Genomic DNA, 19,507 nt, shown 5'->3' with positions numbered 1-19,507 from the left:
AATGCATTTTCAGTAAACCATAGCAACACATTTAGTGAATTAATTGGACAGCTTGTATCTGATAAGCCCATTATTAAGAATTTTGTAGAGCTCTCAACACGCAATTAACAATACACTGAAAATAAAGTAAATGCACCTTGTATCGGGCGTTTAAACACTGTATAAAACTGTACCTTACCGAGTTCTATGTTGCAGCTATATCTCATATCATCGAGATATGTACAATATGCTTATACATTGGTTAAAAACTGTAATGTAAAACAATGACTGGTATGTACATAGTTATATGTTTCAAAATTTATCATAGGTCCCCATACGGATAACAGATTGGTTAGTAATATAAATTAAAAGATTACGTAGAGAAGGACAGTTGAGTACCGTTGAGAAACTATGACACTACCCGCACATTCTCTGTCACAGAATATATACAAATACAAGTTTGTTTAAAGGAACCGATTAACTTAATAAACGTGGTCTATCTTGAATGAGGATTATTTTTCTTTATGAAATTTATTTAGCTACAAACCAGTTAATTGTTTTATTCACAACAAAGAAACAACTGTTTACTTGAAGTTCTAATGTTGGTATAACAATAATGCCTATCTGTCGATAACAGCTTTCACCTGTTTATTCAATTTCTGTAAAATGCAGTAAACATATATTCGTGTCTGACATACTTTAACATTTCTGAAACAAACTGATTAATACTAACTCTTGATATATTCAATATTCCTGTGAAATGTGTATGGTAGTAATTTTCTTTATTATCTCGCAAACCGTTTTGTTTCTAAGAAAACATAGGACCATTTGCGACACCGACATTTGAACTCCGTGTCTCAAGGGAACTAAAATCCCAATCATGCTATATATTATACTTTAATATATTTGTCAGTTTTGCTGAAGAACAAACATTTGTGGCATTGAACCATTCTAAAATTGGTATTCAAAATGTCTGTTGGATACCAAAAGTTTAACCACATTATGTGTTGAATCAACACGTTGGTTGCCTAAGCACTAGACATTCTACTTGTGTTTACCAAGTATTCACACTTCTCTTATAGAAGTAATAAGATTTATATCGAATAGTTGTGGAGAGCTATAGGCACATTTTAGACTCTAAAACACTACGAAAGGAAAGTGTCCACCAGTGATAAACTTGGTATATTCATAAAGTGCACATTAATGATGTATCTCGTATTGCCTCGATCATGGAAGGGCTATCTAGGTCAGTTAGTGTCCGAAAGATAAAATTTCTTCTAAGCTACTACCGTCGAGTGAGACCTTATATCACAAATAGATTCAGCATTATTGCTGTAGAAAGTATATAGTGCCAGCGTATCAAGGCAACCAACCCATTCATGTTTAACTGATTTTGGTTAAGGTAACGTATTTATTGATATCCATGATTTTGATATAATCTAACTTCAAGAACAACAGTTGTCTCTTTCAATCAAGAAATACTTTAAAATCAACACTAATTTGTCTCTATTTTATGAATTGCTGTATAATATTGAAACAAAATGTACAGTAGTAATTAAAAATTACATAAAAAATGACAAAAGTTGAACACTTTTGACAATTGGACCTGTTTTTATTAAGCATATTGCTTCTGATGTTGATGGATCCAACAGTAAAAAGAGCTGTTTTATCTTTTTTTTTCATGTGGGGAAAAAAAAACTACAAGATGTTTGATTTACTCATTAGAATTTGTTCGATGGATAATATAGCCAAACAGAAAACAAGACGCTCCTAAACGCTGGTAATACAGTAAACCTTTGGAATAATACTTGTTTTGTTTATAACGAGCTTTTGTTTTTCCCTTTTGCATCACAAAATAACTAAATGACCACACATTGAAAACGACTAACAATTCTCTACGAGCAGACAACCTATTGTATAAGGTTTACAAAATACAGTCAAATGTTCAACTTAGAGCATATTACAAAAGAAGATAAAATCTACGTTTTCATTAACTAATTCGTAGCTTTGGGCTAATGAGATTAATATACAGTGATTTATATCCACTTATGAATTTGATGTTGCATACACACACACACACATATAATATATATATATATATACATATTAATAAGTTCTACCTAAATGTTTGTAAACATACACGAAGAATATTTTCTCCAATATGTTGTATTTACATAAATCACCATTCATATTATATACAAGGCAACTTCTCACTATAAAAAGAAAGGCTTATGAGAGCTACATACGTAATCGGAAAATTATGTTTCGATTCGTGAACGCATCCCTAAGTGAACAGAAACCAGCGAGCAGTGCTCTGGAAAACAATTATTCTATGCATCTATATATTATTACTATTCATTTCTTATAGAAGACAAAAACCCACGAACAATTAAAATCCTAAGATCACAAAGGATAAAATTGTGTGTGTGTATGGTTAAAGTTGGGTACTTTATGAAAACTAAGTCTAATAGTGTTTGTCCCAAACTGTCCCGTTTCGTAGTCTTAAGAAATCTGGAATAATTTTACAAATAAAGGTAGTTTTCATTTATTGCCCATATTAACGGTGTTTTTTATTGCTTAGGTGATAACAGTGCTTTAAAGTTGCACTCGTCAAAAGATTTTACTCGAGTCGAATAGTAGCACCTCAAAACGTGGGCTTCACCTCAATCTCTTAAGTGATATCTCAGATTCAATACAGTATTCGTTTTGCTTTTTCAAGTCATTATTTCATACAACGATAAAAAAGTAAATTGTGAAATATAACCTCACAATGAAGAATAAGATTTCCAAAAGAGATTAGATTTTTCAGTACTAGGAAAGTAGGTATAAGTCTTGTCATACCAGAGTAGCAAACAGAACAACTGAAGCTTGATTTGTCAGTATAAAGGAGATGACTGGTAATATATGAGCTTAATTAGACTCATTTGCTTGCTCAGAAATTAGCCAAATTTTTAAAAAAATACACATTGTTTTGGTGGAACATATATAGGAAGGAACAGAGTTTATTTAGACACTATTAAGATGCTAATTCTTATTCATCGGGACAGAATTCAAAAGTGAGACAAGACTATTCAGCTTGTATCTGTGTATGGTTAAACATAGGAATAGAAGGTAAATACAGCCTGGTCTGCCAGTAGTGGAGTGAAAAGTACAATGTAGGATAGATACAGTTGAGTTTGTTGGAATGAGTATCGCTTGTAAGAAAAGAACGAAAGTTATCCTTTTAGGCGTTAACTCGAAGGTGGTTATACTGTCAGTTTCGACGTAAAATGAGATCTGGATCTGAGGTATAAAATAGAGATATTTGGCTGTCTGTATCAGGATGGCTTATAGAGAAAAAGATTATTTTTCTTGACTTTATCAGAAGATGATTACACTGCTAGTTTCGATGTAAACTAGAATCTCAATCTAAGGTACGGTATACAGAATTCTTGCTGTTAGTTTCTGGGTGGATTGTTTTCGTGACAAAATGGATATAAAAGTAAGATAAACCTTATTTACGACTATAAAAAAATTAAAGAAATGTATCTGACATATTTTATCAGTAACAGGACCGAACACTTAATAGGTATAAAACACTTCGTTTTGCCAGTATGAGGTATTGGTGTTTCAAACCTGAACAGCATATATGTGACACACACTATAAACGCCCACCTCAGAGACCTCTAACGTTCAGGTATAGTAACTTTTAACTTAATATTGTTAACCAAAACGAAGGCAGATTTTAAGCAGCACCTGTAGCCTATGCAGCTACTTTTAGCCGAATATCGAGTCGACTGTCATAATTATAATTCTTCCACAACTGAAAGTACAGCTCGAACTCTGGACCTTACGATCAGCGGTCCTTTCATTAAGAGAATGAACTGAATAACGAACGATAAATATTTTTTTTTATCAGCATGAAAACTAACGATTAATCGTAGAATTTATGTTTGTCAAGGTTTGGTTTGTGTGTTTGATTTTTGAATTTCGCACAAAGCTATACGAGGGCTATCTGCGCTAGCCGTCCCTAATTTAGCCTTAACCATCTGGCCATGGGGGACCTTAAATATCTGAAGGAGTTTTGTTTGTTTGTTTGTTTAGAATTAAGCACAAAGCTACACAATGGGCTATCTGTACTCTGCCCACCACGGGTATAGAAACCCGGTTTTTAGAGTGTAAGTCCTCAGACATACCACTATGCCACTGGGGCATCTGAAGGATAGCAGCTGATTAATATCAGTTTTACTTATTGTATAGCTACCACTACATCAGTGGCTTAGCGCTAAGTCTCCGGGCGTATGACACTAACAATCAGTTTTCGATACTCGTGGTTGGTACAACACAAATAGCCCGTTGTGTAGCTTTTTGCTAACGAAAACCGACCAACTAATATGCAAGTAAAAATGGTGATATGAGAACCTGTTAAGGATGTTAATCTATCCACTTGTGTTCATTGGTGTGACTTCAATAGTTCCAAACATTGTTAGAAATATTTCTGTTATATTCCAAAACATCGTTACAAGCACACCTGCTAGACGTTCGCATTAGGTTTCTCAAAGCAAATTCAACAAAAGAAATGTCAAGAACCATCAAAAGTAGTACTGTAAACTAAAACCGGTCGTTACTGAGTCTGTCCCTTTTGTGTTCCTGTTGTTATGTGGTTGCTTCACTGCACTGTAAACATCACTAAATAATTTTTCATTAGTAAATCGGTGTATCCAATACTACATACGTTTACAAAAATTCGTAATAAATAGGAATAATCAGCAGAGAGAAAAAAAGTATATTTTTCCAACGTTTCGCTGAATCCGCTATACCAACAGTTAATTACATAAACCAATATAAGCCACGATATGGAGTTAGTGTCTTTTTTTTTCTTTTATTAGTCGTAGATTATATTGACTGGTGGGCAAAGCACAAAGAATCCATTACGTAATTTTGTGCTCAACTAAAACAACAAGTATCGAAACCCGAAGTTTAGCGTCGTACGCATGCAGACTTGTCACCAAGTTACTCAAGGGCGTTTATTTCATACTTGTATTTTATAGCTTTAATCATGAATTTGCGGATTGTATAATGAATTAATTTACATTAATTCGTCATTTCGTATTTTATAGTAGATCATTACAACTGCTGATATTTTCTGTGATTGTTTTGTCGTGTTTGAGACAATCAAACTCGGTACTTTGTCACAAGGACTGGTAACCCAAATTATATATTATTCTCAAGACAGCTGGTAAGTGTATTGAAACTTTAATTAAAATAAAGTACAGTACAACATTTTTTAAGTCATCTCCAGGTTAACTTTTTAGTTCTGTACTTCATTTTAACTAAAGTTTCAATACAAATACCAACCGTTTAAAAAATACATTTCTATTTCAAGTGAGTCTCTTGTCATCATGGATAAGTTTTATATTGTTTCATTCTTTCGACTTTCTGTGGTATTAGTTAAATCTATTCCAGGCAATGTTGGTATGATACAGTTATTCCTGGATAAAACTGATGCAAGCGAAATGTTGGAAATACGTGTTGTACTTATTATTTATTATGTCTACTATTTCCCATTGCATGTTGGGATTATTTAAAAAAAAATTATAAAACACTATAAATTTTCAACCCAGACTTCTGCGTGACCTTGAAGCTGCTTTGAGGTTATAACATTCATTTACTGGCATTTTTTGACTTGGCATAAAACGAATATTTGTACTGTACATTTCTATCAGTTAGGGAAGCTACGCGTTACAGGGGCTCTATACAGTGTACATGCGTTTCTTGGAAATTGGTTTGGCCTGAAGCCCATAATCGTTTATTACTGTTGTTCAAATTAGAATAGTCTTACATGTGGAACTATGATCGTTTACTGGAGTGAAATAGAGGTGTTATAAAGTATAACATTCATCGCAGTGAGGAACTACCAATACGAACGTTTGCCGTTGGAAATTGAGCACTATGTGTAAGCACTACAGACAAAACAAGAGCCTGACTATGGTTGTTCATTCTCCTAAAGCACCTATTTTACAACCACAAGAACAGGACTGAGTAGTTTGTATTTGAAATTATGGCTTAAAACTGCATAGCTTTACAACACAGACTGACGTCCCTTGTGGTTAAGAAGCAAAGAGCAGTTTTCTGTGTAATTTAGTAATATCAGTTATAATACACACACAGACACAAAACCATTCATAATATTCGTATAACTCTTGAGGTCGTTGGATATCGCAGAACGACAATCAGGATAACCACTGGTGTTCCAGAATGTTTTCATTTTCTCACAACACCCTCTTCCAAAACGAAAATGCAACAACACATGTCGAGCGTTAGATAGTCGTCTTTAGCTAAGGTAAAAGTTTTGAAATGATTTTTTTTTTCTGTCTAAAGGGAGTGACTCTGTTTTGTGTGAATCATATTCGTGTGTAGCAATTTGGTGAAAGGGTAATAGATCCAAGTGAAAATATCTCACAATCAAACTCACTCCTCCCTCCATCGATGGTTAGATTATCTTAGAGAAAGAAATACTTTATCTTTTATCCAAGTTGACCTGAAACGTTGTGAATTATGTTGGAAATAAAGGTCTTTAAACGTCTATGTTTTGTGAAGCGTGAGATTCATTTTCACTCATTATGTGTGTCTTTACTCAAAGTTTTCTCTTGTGTAAGCATCTATTGAAAAAAATTTCGTCTTATCTATTGCATCCTTCAGAACCAATTTCCATGAGTAGTAAGGAAGAACGATTTGGAACTTGTATTTGCTACGTCACGTAAACAAATTGGTGCAACCGTAATATTCCATACTTCATGAAACCTTTGGCACTATCAACACAAAATTAATACTTGTTTTCACCCTGTGGCGACTCGAGTGCTGTCAGGCTTGAAAGGCTGTCTCCGCAGGTGTGCTGTTAAGAGACTGGTAGAACGTTTCGGATCTTGGAAGGGAAGAAGGCTCGAAACGTCCAAAATCTATTCGGGGGAAACAGCTCTCGGATTTAGGACGCGGGATAGTGCTCTTTAGAGCAGCAGCAATGGTCAGTTCATTCTTGTCACCCGAGTCCTCACTACTTGGAGTTTGATGGGATAATAAGATGGCGTTCACTGTGTTCAAGTCACTCTGTAGGTCCTCTCTCTGGCTCACTATGCTTGGGTTTTTACCAATTTTATTCAGTCTTTCAGCCGCAATTGATTCCATCGTTCGTCGCATTAGTGGATAGACGTCAAGAACGGCGTTGAAGTGCTCGACTGACAACGAAAACAGATTACAGTAAGTCTCTGCGCGGACACTGGCGACTCTTCGAGCATTGGTCAGCAAACAAATTTCTGAAAGTTCATTGCAAAAAAAAAAAGAAACTTACCACGAATAATATCAATCATGATCTTATAGTATATATATATATATTTTTTTTTTCATTTTCGTACTGCCACTTAATCTTGTATACTGTTCTATAGCACCCATATAATTATTTCATACAAATGTAATTTTTCATACCTGTTTTTATAAATTGATTAGTATAACATATCTTTTTCCATTAGTCTCCAGGTGTCGCCTTTATTTTACTTAAATACCTAAGCATAGTTTTAAATATACATATATTTAACCATTTCTAAATTAAAATATCCCTAACACCCTTTTCACGTACACTCTCGCCATTGGCTACATTGTATTGGAAATGAGACGCTTACAATAGCAAATAGAGAAATAAATATTTCTTGGAAAATCGGATGATCTTCATGATGTCACCAAACTATCTTTATATATATATCACTCGTTCGATTACACCACCACTCCCAGTTTCCCCTTAAAGAAGAAATGTCCACTTTTTCGAAAGTGTTCTTATTAAAGGGTTGTTATTTCAATTCTCTCAAGACTTTTTGAATCTACCTGTTTCACTAACAACATGAATGTAGCTATAAAATTAATAACATTGCAATAATGAAAGTTAAGAAAATAGCAGCATTGTGATTACAAAATAACTAAGAAAACCAGCATCGTAACAATAAAATAGCTAAGAAAATAACAGTAAACAGTATTATAACAATCAAATAGCTAGGAAAATAACAGTAAATAGTATTGTAATAATCAAATAGCTAGGAAAATAACAGTAAACAGTATTGTAATAATCAAATAGCTAGTTAAATAACAGTATTGTAACAATAAAATAGGAAAATAACAGTATTGTAACAATCGGATAGCTAGGAAAATAACAGTATTGTAACAATCGGATAGCTAGGAAAATAACAGAATTGTGGCAATCAAATAGCTAGGAAAATAACAGTATTGTAACAATCGGATAGCTTAAGAAATAACAGTATTGCAACAATAAAATAGCTAGGAAAATAACAGAATTGTGACAATCAAATACAATTAAAATCGCAAATTTTGTACTTGCCCCCGAAATAAGATCCATCTGACAGACTCGTGGCTACTTCTCCATTTAACATGACAATGTCCACTATACCCTCTTGAATAAAATACATCTTTGTTCCTAGTGTTCCCTCTTTAATGATGATATCACCAGGCTGGAAGACCTCGTACTCCAGTTTAGTCACTACGTCATTGACAAAATTTGGATCAGCATTTGCGAAAAAGGGTACTGATGCGACAAGGGATCGGCAATTAAAGTTTATAACATCCTAAGGAGAGATAAATAATCTATGAAGATATAATGAGAAAATATGGACATAAAAAATACAGTACAGCGTGTAAAGTAACATAGATATAATGAGAAAATGTAAAGTAACATTCAATGCACTACGAATACAAAGAAAATGTAATATGAATGCAGTTTCTCAACTCTTACATATAACTTGTTTATGGGCTTTCGCTAAACGTTATGAATAACTAGACATGTTAGTGCAAACTAAAGAAGTAAAACACTGTTTATGTAATATGTTGTTGCGTAGCCTTCGGTTGTCTTATTTTGTTTTAATTTTAGCTCTCTTATCTTTAAAGTATACAGATGTTTAAGTTTATAATAAATAAATACATAAAAACTATTAAAGTGCAACAAGTGTTAGCCTTTGAAATAAACAGAGTGACCCGTAAATCCATACCCATCCATATGTTATTATGTTATATTCAATTACGCATATATTGTAAATTTGTTGTTTTTTTCAGAAAAATATGGTCGATGCAAGCCAATTTACACTTAAAGAGCGTATTGTGTATAATATTATGCAGCGAGAATGAGGGACAGCAAACAGATACACTGGATGCATTATATATATGGATGGGTAGGGACTTACGGGCCACCCTGTATAATGTTTTTAAATTTTCTACATACAAAAGTCACGATCAATATTATTTTATGTCAATATATTTATTAATTGTACAAAAGTATACAACGTACGAAAACCGAATGGGAATGAAGCTTATTAGTATAAGGTAAGTGTTACGTTATAAGTGTTAAAAGAAATGAATATTTTACACACTTAAAAACTAGTGACTTAAAGACAGAAATTAAGGTGTCCGATAACGGTCATTATCTTAAGCCTAATTTCAGTCTTAAGCCTTGTTCTGATTCGTGAAGCTTTAAATAATCTGCTGGTCTACTTTGATCGTAAACTTAAATGTTGAAACAATGACAAGAACAATTAAATGACTGGTTAGTGTCGAAATTATTAAAACTAATTTATCCTTCTCTGTGAAAACATAAAACTACATTTCTTTCACAGATTTAGCAGTTTAATGTCGTATTTAACTAGTTGTCTACCTACAATGAAATGTATACTTATTTGCACTTTTCCTCAGTTTTTTTTATTTATGTATTTGTATCTATGTAGCGAGATATCGACAACGTCGATTCTTCACTTCAGTGTTATATGTGTCTGATGCTCCTCAGTGGTAAGATGGTTTGTAACGTTAAAAACTGGCTTTCGATAGCCACTATGGGCACAGCTTCAACAACAAAAGTAAACAAAGTATGGATTTATGTAATTACATGTCGACGACTTCACACGTTTTTTTTTTCATCGTTAACCCAGTAACCAAGTACACTTTAACAGGTCGTATAATTAAAGTATGTATAATAAGATAACACCAAAACATAACAGACGACTTAAGAAGCAAAATAATGGAACTAGTTCAATACATTTAGTGCAAAATTAAGCCTTTCAAAAATAACCCTTCAATTTCAGCACCACGAAATAACATAAGCACAAAGAAACTTTCGAATTCTTAACTTTCGTGAGTACAAACACATGAAAATAACAAAAACAACCTGATTATTTAAGACAGTCGCACTGAGCTACACAAGAGGAATATTCTTTAATCATTCTTAATTTTTAACTGAAAGATTAGATAGAAAGATAGCTTGTCAAAAGCATTCACCGTCAACTTTTGACAACTCTTTATCGAATAGCGAGATTTGGCTGTCGCTATTATAACGCACCCACAGCCCCAAATTGCGGAGAACTGTTTTGTGGAAACGTGGCGCAAACCTCTGATTCTTGAATTCACATTCCGGCACGCGAAGCCCTAAGTGACATCAGATCCGAGATGAAAATTGATATCAATTTTAAGACGTCCACTGATTGCTCTGGTAGGAATTAAAAACTTTCATCAACCAATCAAAAGTGTAGTTTTCTGGATTGAAAGTAAAGTCTAAAAGGCAATTTGTGAATTAAAAGTTTTGCTAATGATATATTGCACATTCGCACTATAAGCAATAGTTTCTTATACAAATTACTTATACATTTCACAGCTCATTTGGCATCGTTGACAGCTGTATGCATAAGCATATTTAATTGGATCGTACATTAAAATATAATTTAAATTAACCTGGAGCACAGAAGCAAGCAAAGTGTTTTCTGTCTTCTTGATCGATGATTCACAAAGTTTTTTATTCTGTGATCTACTTGATTTTTTTTTAACTCGGTGTATCACAAGTGGATGCAAACACTGTGCTGCCTCTTATTTTAAGTACCCCTCCCAGATTCGGTAGATCAGCGGCAAATAAGAGTAATTATAATCACAAAATTCGGATTTTGATATCCATGGAAGACAGAGAAAAGATAAAGAATAGTGTAGCTTTTGTTCTTTACAATAAATAAGCAAATCCTTTGTGTAATCAAGCAATCTTTACACAGTCTACCTGAAGGGAATCTAATCTTGGACCACAGACTGAAATGTGGAACTTGTATATATCACATCTAGAATTAGAACATATTTCATTTATTAAGAAACAAATTTTGTTAACCAGATATAGAAAATAAATGTTTCTTACACGTCTTTGTTTTTCACCAACTTACCTCTCTTAATTTTTCTGAAAGTTCACCAAGGATAGCGTCCTCATCAAAATACTTTCCTTGGTATCGATGCTCAAAGTAGTCTGTGATTCGTTGTCGAAGATCTCGTGGTAACTTACGATATGCCATATATTCTTCGACTTGCTTCAACTGTCAAGCAAACAAAATGCATTGGTAAATAGCTGCATGTTTCGCAGAGATTGGAATTAATGTTTTATTATTTAATTATTTCTTAAAAAGTAACTTGCTCTCTACTCGTAACAATTTTAATTATCTATAAATGGAACAGCTAAAAACAACTAACGTTTTTTTAAAAGGGAAGTCGGTAATAGAAAATAAATGAAATATTTGACATTTTGGATGCTGTCTTCGATCCAGCATAGCCAGGTGGATAAGGCACTCGACTCGCAATCCGAAGGTCGCGGGTTCGAATTCCCGTTACACCAAACATATTCAACCTTTCAGCCCTGGGGGCCCTATAATGTGATGGCCAATCCAACTATTCGTTGGTAAAAGAGTAGCCCAAGAGTTGGCGGTGGGTCGTGATGACTAGTCTGACACTCTACTCTGACACTGTTAAAGTAGATAATGCAGATAGCCCTCGTGTAGCTTTGAGCGAAATTCAAACCACTTCGTCTTCTATCACAATTCCATCTTTTTAAAGAATTAGACCTTACGGATTTGTACCACTAAAATTTTTTCTTACTTATTTGTAAGGTCCTCACGAAAATAAGAAATTAAACGTGTGGGTGAATAAAAGATGGGGTTTGGGTGGGGCGTAAATCCGTAGACGTGCCGCTGTTACTGTGTTGGGGGAGGTTTATGTCCTTGAAAATGTTTAGTAATTGTAATATTGTATCATTTGCGGTTGGTATATGAAAAAAATTATAATAAGAGTTTCAAATTCAAACCAGTTGTGTATATATGACTGAAATACTCAAACGACCACCTGCCTTTAAAAACATGCTCTCTACATATTTCTACGTGGAATCACTCCTATACTATGGCTCATCAGGCTGGCTGGGAAACACTAGACGTAATATTGGTTGAGATTAAATTAAGTTTATCACTTTTAAATCAAAATTAGGGTAAAGTTTGATAACACAATATTATTAATTTAATTTACTACCAGCTAAGTATTCTCATTTATCTATGTAAGCCAAACGTATTCTCACAGTTGTAATAACAAAAATATGCTAACAAATAATTATAGAAGATTTAGTATTATGAAGACACTTTGTTTTTCTCTCAGTGGAAGGCCTTTAATCGAAGCCAACGCACAGCTAGGTCAGTAAGTTTAAAAATATATTAAAATTAAACATAGTTTCTATTCAATCGATAACCATAGACGTCATTTTGACGTCAAAGCCATAGATTATCACAGTTTGACGTATTCCGCCCGCACAATTCTGTAAAACACCTACATTAAAAAAACAGGTTTCTCAGTAAAGAACCAATGTATGAACTTCAAATTGTACTCTCAATAAACAAGAGAAAGCTGGCTTTATTATGGATAAAGTAAATGGGTAATAATTTAGAGGAATAAAGAACTGGTATTATGTGACATGTCGTCATCATTTCATTCGTGAAATAACTTGAATTTTTAAATTTTATTCACATTATTTCAGTAAGTGATTAAAAAAATACACTCATTTCAAAGAACTTAAAGTAAATCGTTTCCAAATACTTTAATTAGGATTTTTAAAAACAGCTTAAATAATATATGGTATGTCACTGACTATTTTTCTTTCCATTATCTATATGGTAGTACGAAAGAACTTAAGAAAGCCATTTAACTAAGTTGCCTTAATATTTGGATTTGAGATCACCCACGTATTAATCATCTTTCTAACATCAACTTTACTCAGTTTACACACTTTCAATTTTCTAATTCTTCCAGCAAGTGGCTAAAATAGTATCAACCTTTCTATTTAGAGACACGTTGATTTATTATCACAACGAATTATATTTTAGCTACTAACCTTTTCCCTGTACTGACGACGAGAGGAATCTAGGGATTGTATCAGATTGGTGGTATGACCTAAGAAAGTGCATAGCAGGTAGCTCCACTGATCATACTTAGTAGAGTCAGCCACATGTCCGTCAAGCTCTGAGGAGGAAATCGTCCATATCCGATACAAAGCATGTGAGACATGGCTTTGAATAGCGCCAGGAATATTGTTCGAACCAATACACGTCCTAAAGGAAGGTCAGTTTCCAGTTAAACAACCTTGGGCAGGTTAACACTAAAAACTGTGTTATAATAATACAAAATGAAAATAATGAAACCAATACATATTAATTATAACTGAGATTGATAGGGTGTATTAAAACAACAGTTAGTCCTATATCATAGTTTGTTCACTTTTCTTCAAACTAAAACCAATCCTATTGGTCTCTGATCTTCTAGATCCTAACAAACACGCATGTGCAAGAATATTTATACGTATCTATGCATATTCATGAAAAGATAACAGAACAGACCAAATTATTTCAGCTTCCATGACAGATGTTTCGAACACCGTTTACCCTCAAACATAAGGATTTGATTATACCAGTTCTAAGTTGAGAGTCGGTTTAATTGATTATGTAATTACTATTAATTACTGGTGTTTATACAACTTCTGGCATTACTGAAAGTATTTGAATCTGAAATTTAATAAATTCTGCTTAATTATCGTCTCCGTAATGACAATTTTTATTCGATTCACTGTTGTTGCGTCGTCAATAAAATTGTAATTTTAGACATTTGGTGGAAAGCAAGCAAATACATAAATCTCGACTTTAAAATATTAAAAATTATATTTCGTCAAACAACAATGATGAATGATAAGCGTTCTTAAACACCTCACTTTTTAAAGTGTATTATTGTGCTAAACAATATTTTGTTTTTACTTAAAGTTCGAATATTTCTCAACCACTTAACATACACCTCCACAGAGGGCGGTAAAGTCGTATTATTTAGCTACCTGGAGCTCGTTGATAGCGACCCAAGAATTGGAGGGAAATTCCTGTAACATGGGCACAAGGAACTGGAGACAGCCACTCCAGTGTCCAATCAATAGCATCATGCAAATGAGATTGAAAATCTTCATGAAAACACTTGCCATGTTGAGGAACTAAAAAAATAGGGAAAGAACAAATTAAATTACTGTTCAAAACAAGTCCCTTCAATTTAAAAGTAACTTATTCTAAAAGAGAATTAATGGATTTACAATTTTTGATTTTCAGAAAATTTGCTTCTAAAAGTGGTACTACATACTCTATCTTAAACCTATTGAAACACATCTCCATGTTTAACTTAATTTAATAAAAGGTAAAATAAATTGTTTCTAGTTTTAACGTGTAGGGGGCCACAGAATTCCACTACGATAATTTGTTGTTTTGTACATAAGAGTAGAATTTCTTCGTTTCACCAATTTTATTGCTTATAAATTCGTCAGGTAAAGTCTTTACATTACCCTTATGCGTTTGAATTTGAATCAAAGTGAGACAGTATTCTCAAGACGAGTCGCACTTTTAGTAGGTTTCTCGTCATCACAAAGTGAAACAGATCCCGTGTAAAGTAATTTTTGTTGCTTAAAGCCCTAAATTGGGACTATTTATTGCTTTGTTTTGCATTTGTTTATCTGTGATAACCAAACTGGAGTTTGAGATTTAGAGTTTCAAAAATCAAGATAACCGTCAAATACGCTAACAAAACAGTTACCAGACTGGAAAGACGATCGGGCTTAATTATTGGACGAAAATTATTGTTCATTACGATTAACAATTATCAGACTGAAAAGAAGATCAGGCCATATTATTAAATGATAAGGACTGTTCTTAGCAATTGACAAGCCAGAAAGACGTAAATCTGCCGACCTGGTAGATGTATTTCTGAATTCTGTTATTTGTCAAATACAGATTCTCGTCCACCAAGTCAACTATAACAAAGAAACACAGCAACGTCACCCAACTAGTTCTCAAGGCCATTAAAATTCGAGATATTCCTATTTCAAATGATTGGCGAATTTTCTGTCCGAGAAGTTAAGCCTTTGTGTGTCATGATACTAAACGATTACTGTCGCTGTAGGGTTGTTTGATGAAAAATGTGTCAATATTGTACTACATCGGTTTGTGACAAAGGATCAAAGAAAGTCCAAAATAAATGAACACTAACGTTTTATATCTGATGTAATTATACAAGAAGGCCTCTTTTGATCCATCTAAGTTTGATCAATGCGAAACGTTGTAAATTTTACTGCCTATTCTTATCCATTTATATCAGACCATCTGCAAAGTGTGGCTAATTTTACTGCATCTTTTGGTCCTATTAAGTCAGATTAGCTGCAAAGCGTGGCTACTTTTACTGTCTCTTCTGATCCAACTACATCAGATGAATTGAAAAAGTGCAAGTAAAAAACCCGATATGATTCATTTGATAAACTTCTTCATGGTTCTGTACTGGTTCTACTATACATTCAAGCAACTGCAAATAGAGACATTTTTTCCTGTCTGTGAACACTCCAAGTGAAATGTATGGAAATCCTTCCAACACCATTTTTTTTTTCTACTTGATGATTTAGTTTTCCAAAAGTGACGAGGTCATTGCAGTAAATAATTGTAGAAAGTATCTATTGTTATAGCAGTATTTACATTATTATAGCATTATGTACATTGTTATAGCAGTATTTACATTATTATAGCATTATGTACATTGTTATAGCAGTATTTACATTATTATAGCATTACTTACATTGCTGTTGTGTTGTTTTTCTGTTTTCTTTTCATACAATCTACAGTCCTCTTAATATCTTCACTTAGGAGGAAGTATAGAAAACATCTGTAGTTTGTATGATTTTTATCATGCAAGTTAGGCCTACTCGTTTCCAATATAATGCCAGCTTTAGGCGTGAAGAGCGTTCAGTTTAAAGTATCTGTTTTGTTGACAAAGCTCGCTTTACTCTAAACCTCAGAGCTGTTCCCATCGCAAGAGCTGTTTTCAGATTCTATGCTATAAGGTACAGTGAACGTGGAATGTAAATCGAAAGTTTCATCCCGTTTTCATGTTGTTTTGAGTCAAATCCACATGTACCTTCTGGAAATGATAAATTACCATTGCCTTACTAGATGTGTAACTCTTCACTGCAAGCTGTAAAAGATTCCACTGTTCTACCTAAGTGTTGCACGTGTTCAATAAGTATACAGAAACGTGCTTTTCCATTAAAGCAATAACATTTTTTTGAAAGACTATGAATTATCAATTATGTTGCTACCAAACTTCGATAATTCTACAGGGTGTTCGGAAAGTCACTGTGCACTTATATATTTATTAACAGACAAAACTGCACAGTGACTTTCCGAACACCCTGTATAACATGTGGCCATCAGAAATAAATTTATTAAGAAGTAACGAAGTAAAAATAAGGATAGTTATATTTCAAGTTTTGTATTGTCTGTGTTCGTGTTTTGGTAGAACGTTCCCGAAGAAGTTGTAAAGCAAAGCGTTGAATGTCCAATGAAAGAAAGTTAAAAAAATTGGTGTTTAAAGGTCTTTTATTTTTGGTATTAAAATGTCTTTTAAAATCCAAAGTGCACTACAAAAGTTAAAAAATATATAAAGTATTATATTAAGAATTTCTCTCATTATTAATGAAAATATATATGTTGAACTTCCTTACAGATATTCGAAGTAATACATTAGGGTATTTGGCAGCCATCTTGCATATTTTAATTTCCACCATATTAAGTCGATAAAATGCAGCCTGGAAATATTGATCTCTCGAATTGAACGCTTTCAAATTGGAAATTTTTTAGAAATTTCAACTTATAGCGTTACTCGGTTTCGTTTGTTGTTGTTTTTTCTTTAATTTATTTTAGTTTTCTATACAGTCCATGTTATTTAGAACTTTACAGTATCTTCTATACACACCACTAAAATAAAACATGTCCGATTCCATATTATTGATTAAACTTGGTTTATGTTAAGGCTGCAAGAAATCATTTGTGGAAACTGTATAGGCTCAACTTCGCTTACTTGCGTTTGAAGAGGTACGACTGACTACACAAGTTTACTCTAAGTATCTTATTGGTTTGTTCAAAGTCGTAAATACTGGAATATGTTTGCTAACGGTTGTTAAAGAGGATAAATTATGTTTTGTATCTGCACTGAGTCACATATATTAAGGACTATACACCAAGCCTAACTTAACCTTTCAACAAGCTCCGATAGACAGCTCTCGTAGTTTTAGTTGCTATGAAACAGTCATAATATTAATATGTGAATGAATTAACAAGTAGATTCATCTCATACTAAATAATTTGTAAAAAAAGAAGTCATATTGCTAAAATTAGGGAGAAAAAAGGGAAAAAAATGACAAGTGGTATTTGACCTAATTCTGCAAATAAGGAATCTCTTTCCATCGTTAAAATCCTATCTTGTTCCATAATCACAGAAATGAGGTCCAAACAGCACTGAATAGAATAAATCAACTAACTGAAAATCTCATTATTCAGTTGATTCTAATCAATCAGCGATGCACTGAGGACCAACTGAAGCAGAAATAGTGTTAGGCTGTTGACTAGCTACCCAATAATTCTTTATGGGCTCAAATAGTTGCGACTATTAAAGTCCTTCTTCCAATAATATTACCACGAAAGTGGCTAATCAGCTTTAGTCCTCGTTGGAGCATGAATATAGTTTTGTGTTTAGTGCTTTGTGCTTTCGCTAAAAATATCAGGTCGATAAATCCAAATTTTACGTATTTCTTTCTAATTCAACCCTATGCTCTATTTGTACGTATCGCTACAGTTATGGGTTGCAACTAATATGTTAAATTATTCAAAACTACAACAACAACATCACATTCTACCATAACGTTAATGTACTACTTTAGAGCAACGTTATATTCTACCATAAATAGAACGTATTACATAATAACATTATATTTTATCATAACTCTGTGTGTTACCAGAATATTATTTTCTACCATAAACACAATTTATTACAATTGAACAATGGACAGGAGCATGTCTGTATTTCGTAGTAAAAGCTTCTATTTTGGTTCAAATACTGGATTAGTTAGAAGTATAAAAGTTAATGTTTCAATTTTATTTATTCGGTGTTAACTGAGATCTAACCACTATAGCTACACTGGATTATATACGTTCAGTGTCTATTGTTTTACAACACCTACAATGTACTGAATATGAACAATGTGCTAATGTGTTACACCTTACAGTGGATTGACGTGTTACTTCACTACATCTACAATGGATGTTATACGAACAAAATGTTACTTTGCTACAACTGCAATGGATGTTATACGAACAAAATGTTACTTTGCTACAACTTCAATGGATGTCATACGAACAACATGTTACTTCACCACATCTACAATGGATGTTATACGAACAACATGTTACTGAACAACAGGTAAAATGGCTTAAATACGAACAGTGTGTCACTCCATAACATTTTCCTTAGGTGATGTGAAATATAAACCAGAAATAATGTAAAAATAATTGTTTTTTTTAATTACTAGATTTCGATTATGTGGATGCTTATTGGAATACTCCCATCAAATTACAGAAAATTAAAATTATAGCTAACGAAAAAAGAAAATTTAAATGCTGTCACTTGAACTAGAAGATAAACTAAAAAAAATGAAAAAAAATTCAAGTCGGAAGTCGCACAAATGTATAAATATACATGGGATGTTGTTGTTTTGAATTAAGCACAAAGCTGCATAATGGGCTATCTGTGCTCTGCCCACCACGGGTATCGAAGCCCGGTTTTTAGCGTTGTAAGTCCGCAGACATACCGCTGAGTAACTGGGGGGCATATATATATATATATATAGGAATAATGCTCAATAGAGAGTAAGAGGGATCATAACGCTAAAATTTTGTTTCGATAACCGCAATGGGCAAAGTTTAGATAACTCTTGGTGTAGTTTTTTGTTTAACAATAAAAAAACAGATACTATCCTATTATGTAACGCCTGTACATTTGGTGTAACAGACTGAAAGGTTATATACTCTGTTTGGATATTTTAATTGGGTCCCGAATGGACTAACGTATAAAAAATTATGAGATGCTTTGTTAGAAGTGTACTATTATGTGCATGTTCGTTGCTTTAATTTGAGAATAATATGCTTATAATTATTTGAAGCTTATTTAAAAAGTTTTATACTAATTTTATAAATCTTAATCGTTAAGTTTTACATAAAACAACATATATTACACCAGGGGCTAAGACTTTTTTACACCAGGTGGGGAGAATGATTTTTGCAACCACTTGTGGACTGTTCAATTTGCAAATTGT

The 19,507-nt window shown here is 33.2% G+C and overlaps 1 pseudogene across 1 annotated transcript in view; it reads right to left on the bottom strand.

Moving 5' to 3' along the window:
• Positions 1-5,358: 5,358 nt before the first annotated feature.
• LOC143240516 (potassium/sodium hyperpolarization-activated cyclic nucleotide-gated channel 2-like) overlaps positions 5,359-19,507 on the bottom strand; it is an 85,864-nt pseudogene continuing 71,715 nt past the window's right edge. The window contains exons 4-8 of the transcript XR_013021796.1: positions 14,168-14,317; positions 13,181-13,397; positions 11,202-11,348; positions 8,342-8,585; positions 5,359-7,271 (exon numbers count right to left, since the gene is read on the bottom strand). The product of XR_013021796.1 is annotated as a potassium/sodium hyperpolarization-activated cyclic nucleotide-gated channel 2-like (transcript). The remainder of the gene's footprint in view (positions 7,272-8,341; positions 8,586-11,201; positions 11,349-13,180; positions 13,398-14,167; positions 14,318-19,507) is intronic.

Source organism: Tachypleus tridentatus, chromosome 13, assembly GCF_004210375.1.
Source record: "Tachypleus tridentatus isolate NWPU-2018 chromosome 13, ASM421037v1, whole genome shotgun sequence".
In the NCBI taxonomy this organism is placed as follows: domain Eukaryota; kingdom Metazoa; phylum Arthropoda; class Merostomata; order Xiphosura; family Limulidae; genus Tachypleus; species Tachypleus tridentatus.
This window is presented reverse-complemented; position numbering and strand designations above follow the sequence as displayed.